This window comes from Brachycentrus maculatus, unplaced genomic scaffold, assembly GCF_059751285.1.
Source record: "Brachycentrus maculatus isolate JH-2025_06_01 unplaced genomic scaffold, ASM5975128v1 h1tg000081l, whole genome shotgun sequence".
Classification (NCBI taxonomy): domain Eukaryota; kingdom Metazoa; phylum Arthropoda; class Insecta; order Trichoptera; family Brachycentridae; genus Brachycentrus; species Brachycentrus maculatus.
Window position 1 is genome coordinate 1356394 of NW_028280835.1, and position 13050 is coordinate 1369443.

Consider the following 13050-nt stretch of genomic DNA (forward strand, 5'->3'; position numbering starts at 1 on the left):
CCAAGTTGCCTGTATACCGGTGTCGCGTCACTCGTGTTACCCCAACCGCTCTCAACCCGTTCAAAGTTTCCCGACGAGCTGTCATTTCTTCGAATTAAAAAGTAAGTTTTTAAACTAATTTATAATATGCTCTCGATGTTTCAAAAAGTTTCTGAAAGCCATCTGTACTTGGTGCATAACTTTTGGAGACTTTAGACACTAACCGAATTGGTAATTCATATACGTATATGTTGAAAAAAAATGCAACAATAACAAAAAAATTGTCTCTTCAAAAAAAAATATGGATTTAAAAATACGTAAAATATGATCATCGTTACTTAGGTATTTACAAATAAAAAGTACCTATACTTTTATATTTTCTCATTAGTTATATTTTCGCATTTTTTATATTTTCTCATTTGTTTATTTTAAATATGCTTCTTACCTTATGTTTTTCTCATTTATTTCTTTTAAATATGCTTCTTGTGCCTATTTATTATACCTGTTTATTGTTTTCATATTTTGCCATGTATTAGTATTACTTTTGGTTATTTAAAAAAAAATATTTTTTGTTCTTTTATTATTTGTGTTCCAGTCTTGCTAATCTTAATCCCATGTCCCAAAATGAGAAATAGAAATTACTCATCGGGAATATTATATGTATATATGACTTATGTATGTAATATGTTTTGAAATAAAAAAATAAATAAACAATTCGAATACGTAATTATGTTTGTAACAATAAAAAAGTTTTGAAAAAAAATGCAACAATAACAAAAAATTGACACTTATAAAAGAATATACGGATTTAAAAATACGTAAAATAAGTTCGTCGTTACATAGGTATTTATTTCGCAAATAAAAAGTACCTACTCACTGGTTTAAATAAGTACCTACCTATATAGATTGTAATCTATATTGCATATTAGATATTGTTTACCAGAACCCATATTACAAGGGCGTTATCTACGTTGATACGCTTTGTAAAGATAAAGTAATTTTTCATAATATTAATTTCCTAACGGTAATGATCGTTTTTTTAAAAATATATGATCATTTGAATTGAATGACAAGAAGTAAATTGAATTAAATTTAAATAAGCTACGCGGGTAATCAAGATCATTGTAATCAAGATCCTGAAATTGATGTATGGAAACATTCTTCTTCTTCTAACCGGTATCCGCACCCAATGGTGCATAGGGCTCTGCAGCGTATGGAAGAATGTAGAGTTGATCGTTAAATATTTTGCTGCATTTTATAATCTAATTATTGATAAAATGCTAGTTTTTCAGTGTCCAAATATTTGTTCACAAATCTGGGTTTCTCCATTTAGGAGTTCTTCTTATATTTTTGACGTCACAACATATATGAAGTGGATTATGGAATTCTGGGTAATTAAAGGATTTTAACCTGTCATAGGCTAGTTAACTAATCACTTTACACACTTATAACATTCATCATTCAACCCATGATTGACAACCACAATACTAAATTTTTTAGGACTCCGACAAATATCATTAGTCTCAAACTCTGTACATTTGAGTTCACAAGTTTTGTATATTTTAATTTTGCTACCGATCTTCATGTCAGGGTTTTTCTTTGTAGATGGAAATATGGATGGAATATATAATAAAGATGGGATCTGTGATATAATTCATACAAATTTTTGTACTAATTTCCTATATGAAAAATTATAAAATATGCATAACCTTCTTAAAGCATATATTTTCATAGTTGAGGTGAACATGGTACTCATTCTTATATACGGAAAGTTTTAAACTTACGACATGTTTTAGTATTACCATCCTATGATTTATGCAAATATATTATACATATGCACATACCAGAGGATTCTATGTTATTTCTTCTTTTCTTGCGTGACCTCTACCGATGTTACGAGTACTCAATTTCACATCGTCTGTGACGCCCAAAGAAAAAGTTTTGTTGCGATTTTTTTTAAAGCGTAGTTCTGTAGTTGGAACCAAATTAATTTAATAAAACTACATTAATTAATTAATTTAATAATACATTTAATAAAACTAACTGTACACGGCCACGCGTTGCTGCGGCTTAGTCCGGTTAAATAGAAAAAAAGAGACACACATATTTAATATATTTAATTTCACAATGGTTGTGGGTATACTATATTAACAACTGTCAAGAAACAGGCTGTTCGCCAATAGCAATCTTAGTAGGTACTGAGCGTGTTTCTGTTACGTTTGACAGATGGCGCTGTCATTGCGGTTAAAATGTGTTTAATTTTTTTTTGCGCGTGTTTGAATGCAACGTTAAGTCAAAATTTCGTTGAAGTCGGTGGATAATTTGAAAAGATTTAAGATTTTGAACAAACGAACAGTTACTTTTTTAAAAATAAAAAAGTATTTTTTCCTTATTCTTCATAATAACGCAGTTATGTTAAAGTCTTTTTTTCAATGTTTTTTGATGATAGTATCTTTTTTTTGCAAATTTTATGAATTATGTAAATTAAATAAAACTCCAACATTGTTTTTAAATAAGTACCATTTTCCAACCGGTTTCACCATATCATCTTCCGTAATAAATAACTTAAAAATTAAAATAAACATGCTTAGGTGGAGTTTTTGTTGTTATTATTTCTAGGAATAGGAAAATATTCAAAACCATTATCTTTAAATCAGTTAAAATAAGACGCGAGCGTTTGTTTCACTCAAAGCTTGCAAATTTTTTATCACACGTCCCATATTTTTGTTGAGAAAAAAATGTAATGGAAGAATTGAAAAGAAAATGTTTTTGTTTCGCGCCGGTGGAGGTTTTTGCTTTACCTACAAACGAAAGATAAAACAGCTCCGTAACGGTGAAGCGTGTTACTTTTTGTCAAAAACTTGTCATCGCTTCTATTAAGATTGAAACGTAGAAACAGTTTATATGCTATGAGGAGACGAGAGAAGGAATAAAAACTTTTGCATTCATAAATTCACGAATTCCTCGTGAAATGGTATTGTCTCACGAGAGCAAAATTCAGCAGTTATTTAATATAATTTAATAGTATCTAAATAATGTTGAATATGATACGAAAATACAATGCAGATACTCGTATTCTTTATTTTTTATGTTTTATGAAAAACAATTTACATTTTTTTTTGTTCAATTTCCATTAAATCATACTCTAAGAAGAAAATAATGGATTTATAATAGTTTGAAATAGAAAAGAATTTTATTGAATAAAAAGTTATTTATAAGAACCATATGGAGAATTTAAAAAATAAAAATGATGATTTTTTAATTTTAAAATAGGATCTTTTCAAATTATTTTTTGACATCTCATCAAAGATGAAGAAGAATATGGAAGTCTGGGCATTTACGGGGCTGACGACCGTCATCGGCTGGTTTAAGTGATCACTTTACACACGTGTAACATTCACCAATTGTACCCATTAATAATAAAAATAAATGAAGGTAACTCTTGTAATTGGAGATAATCCAGATTTTGTGAACAAGTATTTGGACACACTCAAAATATTGGATCTTTTCAAGTTTTAAAATTGGATCATATTTAAAGAACTTTCAACAATTTGAGTAGTGTGGTTGTCAATCATGGGTAGAATTGGTGAATGTTACACACGTGTAAAGTGATCACTTAAACCAGCCTATGACGGTTGTAAATGCCCAGACATCCATATTCTTCTTCATGTATGTTGAGTATTAAAAAAATAATAAGATAGTAATTTATTGCCCAAAAATTAGTAAATAAGTTCTGTTGATATTGACAATTCGAACTATGTATTTGTTTATTTAAATATAGTTCCTAGACTGCAAGTTACAGCGTTACCAGACTCGTGATAATGGCTGCTAATGAAACACGTAATTTTTGTTCTGTCCGCGCAATTCGTCATGTTATTATTTACGCCGTGTATTTTGTAAAACATTTTGCATTTTGGAGGGATAATGATTGCGTGAGTGAAAATGGTGGCTTCCGCATCAAAGGGATTATGACTTTGATCTCTAAGGCCGGAAACCGCAAAAATATCTCAATTTTCTTGCTATGTCCATTTACGTCGAGTCGAAAAAACGGTGATTCGAATATTTATGTAAATATATCAGCAATTTATTATACCATAACTCGTACATACCAGACGTATAAATCATATCGCTCACTCCTTTCAACAACGTCATATATAAAAAAAATAGATTTTTCCGAAAACACGCACAACTGAAAATTTACGATTTTTGATATATGACGTTGTTGAAAGCAGTGAGCGATATGTATTATCATTAAATTTCATTGTTTTTTGTGTTCGTTAACAGAAATTTATAAGAAATTTCAATTTGTGAAATATTTTTGCATTCTTATTGCTACAGTCTTCTTATTGCTACATTTGTGGTACATTGATCGTTAATCGAAATTCGCTTTAAGATTTATAACATTAAACAAAGCTCACGAGTTTTTAAGTAAAATGATTTTTGAATACATTTTTAATAATTTAAAAAAAAAACAGTTTGTGGGTTTTACAGTAATATTTTTAAAAAGAATATCGACTGTTATTACACGAATTTCAGCTGTTGTAATTCTGAGTAGTAATATACTCGTATAGCGAAATTCGAAGTACTTTTACTTTTCGTTAATATTATCACTTGCTTTAAATCTAAACACAGGTTGTTAGAGAATTTCGGACGTAATTCTCCATTGGATATATGAGTATGTACTGGTTACTAAAATAGTTCGGCCCCAATAACGTCACAAAGGCAGCTAGAGCAGAGAAATGCTCAAACAAAATAATGAGACCTGTTGTGTAACTTAATACATATATTGTATATTAGAGAATGATGCTATGATGTGCGAGAGGATTGTAAATTAAATGATTTTTTCATATTAAAAGCATTGTTAATTTTTTGTATATTAAAGTGGTATTACACAAAGTGAATGATGAATGATAAGGAGAGTGTTAAATTAAATCCTATATTTAACTTAATTAACCCTATAACTATTGTCCGCCTCCGTAGTGTAATGGTCAGCACGCTCGGCTACCATTCCGGAGGTCCCGGGTTCGATTCCCAAGGGGGGTAAAATAAATATAAGTGATTTTTTCACAGTCATATTTATTCAATATTACCCTGGACTGGTACCTGAAGCGGAGGGCTGATCACCTTTCCTTCATGTGTAAACGATCAAGATAACACTGCGTTTATATGACGCAGTGCCCTATGCACCATTGGGGTGCGAATAAGGGTTTTATTATTATTATTAACCCTATACAGGTGAATATTTTCCAGTATAGGGTTATTGTTTGGACACCTGGAATGCACGAGTGAGGTAAGAACGGCTAAACAAATTTTATGAGGCAAATGTAGTTGAAAAAAGAAGCAGAGAAAGACCGAGGAAAACTTGTCACAATCAGGTATGTTAAATACTTGAAAGCGGCCGGGTCGGATCAGGAGTCCGAATAATCGGCGGATATGTATGACGAGATGCATGAATGTGGAAGAGGTGAAGAATGTTTTTGCAATGACAGGGTGGTATGGCGTTCTATTCTCTCTGCCTAATCCTGCGTGGAAGCGGTGTGATGGTTAGTTAGTTAGTTAGTTATAAAGCAATATTAATCATTATGTTTTTTTCCCCTTCTATCGGATGCCACACGCGCATTTTTTTCTACTAATTTGGACTTTTTAATTTTCTCACTCAAAAATAGAGACGTATTATTCTATTAGGAATGAACCTCTTAAACCCACTTTCTGATTAAAATGTTATAAAGCATCATTTTAATTTATGGCCGTGGAGAACACGTACTTAAACCAACCGCGGTAATTAATAATTTTAAACCGTTCTGTTTCTTGTATAATTTCATGAAAGTCGTGATTAATAATTTAACCAGAGAGATAATTTATTAACATAACTTTCGGATAAAACCTGATAAATTGTTCATGGCAGTGATGATAAGTATTGGGTTAATTAAGATAAGGATTTTATTATATCATCGAAGTGAGGTTTCTTTACGCGCTAGGGCGAATTGGCTTGGATCAGACGAAAATTTCTCTATTTTCTGAATTCGTCTGGCAGTTGAAAGGAATGAGTGAGAAGATTGTTTCTACTCTCTGCGTGGCATACATCATAGACATAATACGCATATCGCTCACTCCTTTCAAGAACGTTTTAATAAAAAAAATAGATTTTTCAGGAGAACGTTTTTAAAGTTTAAAAATATAACACAATGTATTAAAAATAAATATCAAGCCGCTTATTGAACTTTTTACTATGCAACAGATCTTTTTAGGTTTTTTCTCCATTTGAAAAATATAAAGTATATTTAAAAAATAATTAAACAATACCTTTTCTTCAAAATGCAAAAACAACATTTTCTGCCCTGTAGCGGGTAAATATTAAGTTAAAAATATGCCGCGTTTGCTGGGATATAGTACATTTTTTGGGCATTCCGAAAACATGCACAACTGAAAATTGACGATTTTTGATTTATGACGTTCTTGAAAGGAGTGAGCGATATGGCATACATTTTACACTCTAATATTAGGGAATCACTAGGCGCTTGCATATTATATTGTACATTAGCTGATCACGTTTTTAATATTTTTTAGTTAACAATTTGCGTAGTATGACAAGTTAAATGGAGAAAAAGACAAGTAGGGGAGAGTGCCCATGGATGGGACGTTTTTGATTTTGCCTCTCTAGTTCTTCTCTGTAAAATAAATCACAAAAAGTAAACGTGGTTTCTCTTTATTCAATCTTTTAGCTACAAATATGCCGTACTTTGTTTTCTAAAAAAATTAACCTAACTGCCTGAAAAATCGATTTCAAATCATGTCCTAAAATGTCCCATTCATAAACACCCTCCCATGAGAGGGACACCAGTATACCATGAATAGGACATTAATTAAAATGCTAGATTGATGGAATAATTCTATTTTAAAACAAAAATCATCTGTAGACACTTTCGTATAATGCGTAGACACATGTAAAAGAAATTTTATTTAACATTTTTGCAACATTTTTGTCAATTTTTTTTTTTTTCATGGGCCACAAAATTTACATTTAAGCCATTGCATAAAACTATATTGATATTCTCCTTCACATATGTGACACTTATTATCCTCCTTTCCTTTTGTTTTTGTCAGTGATACACCTTCTATTTCAACTGATTTATCTGAACTGATCTCTGTCATCACTCATTGAAATATTTTGTTGAAAACTGAGTTTTTTTAAAAACTCTTTTAGCGTTAGGCTTATTTTATGGTCTATCTATAGGTTTTCATTTTCCATTCTTCAATAATTGTATTTTCAAAAACTTGTCCTTTTCTGAAGTGTCAGATATTATGCTTGATTTCCCCTTACTGATTTATTTCTGTACTGTAGAACATATTCTTCCAGCTGAATTTAAATACGTGGAAAGTATTTCTTCTCGCTTCAGACTGAACTAACTAACTAAAAAAACTAACTTACTATCACGCCGCTTACCCGCAGGGATAGGTAGAAAGAATATAACGCCACACCACTCTGTCTTTGCAAACATTATTTTCGCCTCTTCCACGTTCATGCATCTCCTCACTCATACCCGCCGATTGTTACGACTCCAACCTGACCACTTGCAACTATTTGGCTTACCTGATCGTGCCATGTTTTTCTCAGTCTTTCTCTGCTCCTTTTTCCAATAACATTCGCCTAGTAAATTTGTTTAACCGTTTTATCCTCACTCATTCGTTCTACATGTCCAAACCATCTCAACACATTTTTCTTAATTTTATCGATTATGCTTATCTCAGCTTTGCATTCCTTCCTTATTTCACTATTCGAACATCTATCATACATCGTTTTGTCGCACATTCTTCTGAGAGATCGCATTTCGACTGCATTCAGTCTACTTTCATCCTTATTTTGCCAACTCCATGTTTCACTTCCATACATTAGAGTTAGAACCAGGACTCCGTTATGCACTGCCAGTTTAGCTTCCGCTGATAGGCTCTTTTATTTCCTATCAGCCTTTACTTGTTTGACATGTCTATAAAGAGAAGATTTTCCTATTGCATATGTCTTTGCAACCGACCTAATATTTTGCTTTTATTTAAAACCTCTTCTACAGCAGCTTCAATTAGAACGTTGGTGATTGATGGTTGGTGAACGATGCCGTGTTTTTGGCATTATAACCTAAAAACAATATAATGTTTACAATGCGTGTAATGCAAACGAGTACAAACGATTTTTAATATAAATTAAAAGTATTCGCCATGAATGGGGCAATTTTCCCTTGAGTGGGACCGTCCCATTCATGATCACTGCGCGCGTCCCATTCAAGGAAATGCGTGATTTTTAGAAAAATAGATAAATCGATACATTTATTCTAAAGTAAATTTGATGAAACATACTTTATAATATCCTGAGAGAACCAACTTAAATAATTGTATTTATCAATTGCAGCACTTATCATAACCTATATGTACAAACAAAATCAAATTGCAATATATAATTTACTTTTTGACGCAAAAAAATTGTAACACGTCTTACTCGCTTTACTGTCAGTCGAGAACTAAGGTTTGAGGATTAATCTGTCTAATATCGTAGCGTTAATGTTGGGTAATTTTTAATTTTTTTTTGTAATAATAGTTTGGGCTGGAGGACGATTGTCCCATTCATCCTCTGTCCCACTCGTGGGCACTCTCCCCTACATAAAGAAGAGCGTTTATCGAAACAGTATTCTCTTGTAACATAGATTTTAATTATCAAGTTAAATAAGTTATTGTACAATTACATATAGAGTTTTGTACTGACATTTATTGGTTATGATTTTAAGTTTTTTTCATATACAGCACACTCCATTCAACAACGACATATAAAAAAAAAGATTTTTCAGGAGATCGTTTTTAAAGTTTAAGAATATAATACAATGTATAAAAAATAAATATCAAGCCGCTTATTCAACTTTTTACTGTGCAACAAAAGTTTTGTCTCCATTTGAAAATATATATTTAATTAAAAAGAAATTAACCAATACCTTTTCTTCAAAATCAAAAATAACACTTTCTGCCCTGTAGCGGGTAAATATTAAGTTAAAAATATGCCAGCTTTTGCTGGGATACAGTACATTTTCTGAGCATTCCGAAAACATGTACAACTGAAAATCGACGATTTTTTACATATGACGTTGTTGAAAGGAGTGAGCGATATATTATATTTTATTTGACCAGTGACATAATCAGACTGTTTTCATGATGCTGATATATGTATTTATATATATACATATTTAAAAGATACATATTTGTATTTGAATTGTGTACAAAAATACTTACATTTCATTCCATTTCTGTGAGCCTTATCGGTTTATTATTAAAAATAGGTATTTAATTGTGGTAGAGTGGGTTCGAACCCAGAAACTCTGACTCAAGAGTAGACCACAACCCAACAAAACTATTAATAGATTTCCTTTAGTAAAATTCCTTTTACCAACTATTTCTAGAAACTAAAAAGGTCAAACTTCGTACAAAACAAAAAGGTTAAAAAAACTGTGGTTAAAAGATTTATTATTATTTTATGAAATAAAAAGGAATTTTCAGCCATGATTTTAAAAAGGAATGATTATTATTAACACATCACGAACCGCCTACAAGACAAATCTCTAAAAATAAGAGCAAGTATACGAGTATTTTTGGATATTTAAAGCTATTAATGCAGGAGTAAGAACTTTCACCCTCTTATTCACGACTGTTTGAGTTTTAAGAGGATTTCTGCCTCCGTAAGGTGGAGTGGAAAAGTGCTGAACATTTGAGGCCCTGAATAAGTATTTCAGAAGGCTCAGTGTGGATCCAGACTTAATTCTGAAATAAGACTTATTTAATAAGAATTTTTTTTTTTGCATAATGAAAGAAAAATAAGATGAGAAAATTTGAACAGAGACTTTGAAATATTGCATATTTAAATATTATTTACGTGGTGTTTTGTTAATAAATCGCCAATTATATAAAATAGGTAGATACGAGTATATTTTGCAGCAGTATATAATGTTTTATTGTATAGTTTGATTGAAACGTATAAAAACGGGTTACATAATAAAATTTTGAGTGTGTCCAAATACTTGTAAGCTTTTTCGTCTCACCAATAGATGTCACCAGTGAAAATTCTAGTGATTTTTGTACAATGTTTCAAAAACTATATTATATTATTTAAATTATTTCAATTATTATGTAACCATATTTTTTTGACATCTTTAAGTGATTACTTTACAAACGTGTAACATTTACCAATTCCACCCATGAATGACAACCACACTATTCAAATTCTTGAAACTTCTATGTATATGGTTCAAATTTCGAAACAAAGTGCTTGAATCACTAGAATTTCACTAGAAACATCTATTGGAGATGAAAATCACTCGATCAACTTTGTCCTCATGTAATTACCTAATAATATCCTTGAAAGTATCAAATATTTCAATATGATTGTATTTTTTTTATCGAATACGGATCAGCGCTACTATGAGGAGATATCGAATACCATCGAATGATCGTGTTACACGAACAACCTTTTCGTTACGTCAATCTAATAATAATTTACCCATATACAATATTTCAAAAAAGTTTTTGATTATTTTTATTTGATACAATAATAATGTTTTTTTTTCAAAATTATCAATGTTTATGTTTTCTTCTTTTTCTTAGCCTTATCTGCTTACAGTGGTGCATAGGGCACTGCATACTATTGATGCAGTATTATCTTGATCGTTAGTAACATGAGGGCAAAGTGATCAGTTCTGCGTTTCAGAAACAAGTCCAGGGTAATTAATATTAAATAAATATTAAATTAAAAAATCAATAATATTTACATATATTCACCCCGCTGGGAATCAAACTCAGGGCTCCCAGCAAAGAAGTTAAACAAGCTAATCATTACGCTACGGAGGGGAGCAAATATTATTATTATTAGCTGTTATGAAGTGTGAAAGGATGAACATTTTAAAGATTTAAATGAAAAATTTAGATATGTATTGACTAGTTGGTTTACTGTATATTTTGACCACTCGGTAGTCGGCTACTATTCGCTGATCAGATTAAACTTCAAGGAAAATAAATAAAAATTAACAAGTACCCACATTGAATCAGTGCATATACATATATCGTAGTCGTACAGGAGAAAGTGACCAACTTACAAAACGTAAAATGTTCACGAGGGCTATTTAAGTCACTTATCAAATAAACATCAATGCAGTTGGTCATTTTTAACAAGTCAGTATATTATACTTCCAAGTTTAAAATCCTTTGGGACATTTTCAGGGCAATTTTCAGCTAGTGAGATATCAAATAGTCAATTATCATGTTTTTGTAAAAAATGCACTGAGTCACTTTCTCCTGTATGACTACGATATATGGAGTGTTCAAAACATACTACCTCAGTGTAACAGCCCTTCCCTATAGGTATATTAAAGATACACTAATACAAAGCTAGAATATGTAATCGTATTTGTCATCTCTTCAATACCTGCATTTCGAACGCGTACAAAAAATACTAAATTGGGATATAAAATTATATGAAAAAAATATCAAACGTTTTTTCTCAAAAATATTTTCCTTTCATCAAATGAAATCGATCGAATTAAATATAAACGGTATGCTAAGTGAATGTGGACTGTCCGCTCTCGAGTTTGCTTATATCGACCAGAATAAGGGAGTTGTTTCTACCCACCTGTAAATCCAGGATGCTTTTTAAACAGCAGTTTATTCCGGAATCGAAAAGAGAAGATCCCTGGTGAACGGCGAAAGCCTTAATCTACCCCTTGTTTCCAAACTGTGAATATCACAACAATTCAAGCACCTAATTTTATTAAACGAACAGGTATTTATTATTCGTCGCACAATTAAACCATTGTTAAAAATTCAATACTTCTTTATTTCAATGAATACTCGAATGAAAATTTTCTGCTTTTTTTAGTATATAATTATTGTAGTGATTTTTATCGTTAAGGCCTTAATCGCAAAAAAAAATTCAGTTAGTTCGGCAAAACAGGTCAGACCAAGCCTATTTTTTTTTAAGAATGTAAATTGTTTTTATTTTATTTTTTTATTATTTTTTATTTATTTATTTATATTATATTTATTATTATAAAATATTTAGTAATTTTTTAACTCCGCACCTTTCAATAACTTTTTTCAAAACCATATATTTATTTCGAAGAAAAACTTATCTTTTCAATCCAAAACGGTGTTTTTTAAAAATATTTCAATTACGTCATTTGTTACTTGGGTTTAAAGAAAATTAAGTTGCAATTTATCGAATATTGGGTCTTAGCATTGTCAGGTTGATATTTTGTACAAATAGTCTTTTTTTAATTGTACTAAATTGTACTCAATAAGTTAAAAAAGTCATCCAAAGTCGTTTTGAAATTATTTTAAAGTGAAATCATTTACAATGTTCCTCTAAAATGTTTAATCTATTCAGTAGTAATGAAAAGGTCATACAAAAAGAGTTTAACCAGATCCTAATCCGTTGCCTCGCAGCTCTTTAAAATCATTATTTTTTAGTAAATTACTGTAGCTGTATAAACCTTTGTGCTTTAAATCGATATAAGCGCGTCTGGTTTCAATATGTTTAACGAATTTCCTTACTAAATTAAGAAGTGATGTCGATAATTATTGTTATTATTTATATGTATTTATTCTCGACGTTAAGATGAAGTTAACAAGCCTCTAAGGTCCTTCAATAAATGTGATTGACACAGAAAACAATATTCTCATTATTGATATACTTATTGAGGTAGTTGCCCTGGAGGTAGTATTTTACGAAAATGAAGCTATATACATTTTCAAAATGAATTATCATTATTTATTATTAATAATTATTATCTTTAAAAAGTATTAATTGTAGTTAGGCATTTTCATTCTGGTTATCACAAATTGCACAAGTACTATTAAACTACCTTAGTTTTACATATATTGATAAAATTAGATCATTACTTGTTTTTCAATTTTTTAAATTAAGAAGTAAATTAGATAGATTTTGAGTATTTAAAATTGATTATTTAAAAAATAATTGTTTCTTTCCTGAAGTAATTTTTAAACAATTCTTTTGTATTTTTTCATCATTATATGTATGTTGAAACG

At 30.5% G+C, this 13050-nt stretch overlaps 1 protein-coding gene across 1 annotated transcript in view; it reads left to right on the plus strand.

The window, feature by feature from the left end:
• Window positions 1–13050, plus strand: part of LOC148310966 (uncharacterized) — a 201748-nt gene continuing 188698 nt past the window's right edge. Inside the window, exon 1 of the mRNA XM_088257389.1 lies at window positions 1–101. The gene's annotated coding sequence lies outside the window, so the exon portion shown is untranslated. The remainder of the gene's footprint in view (window positions 102–13050) is intronic.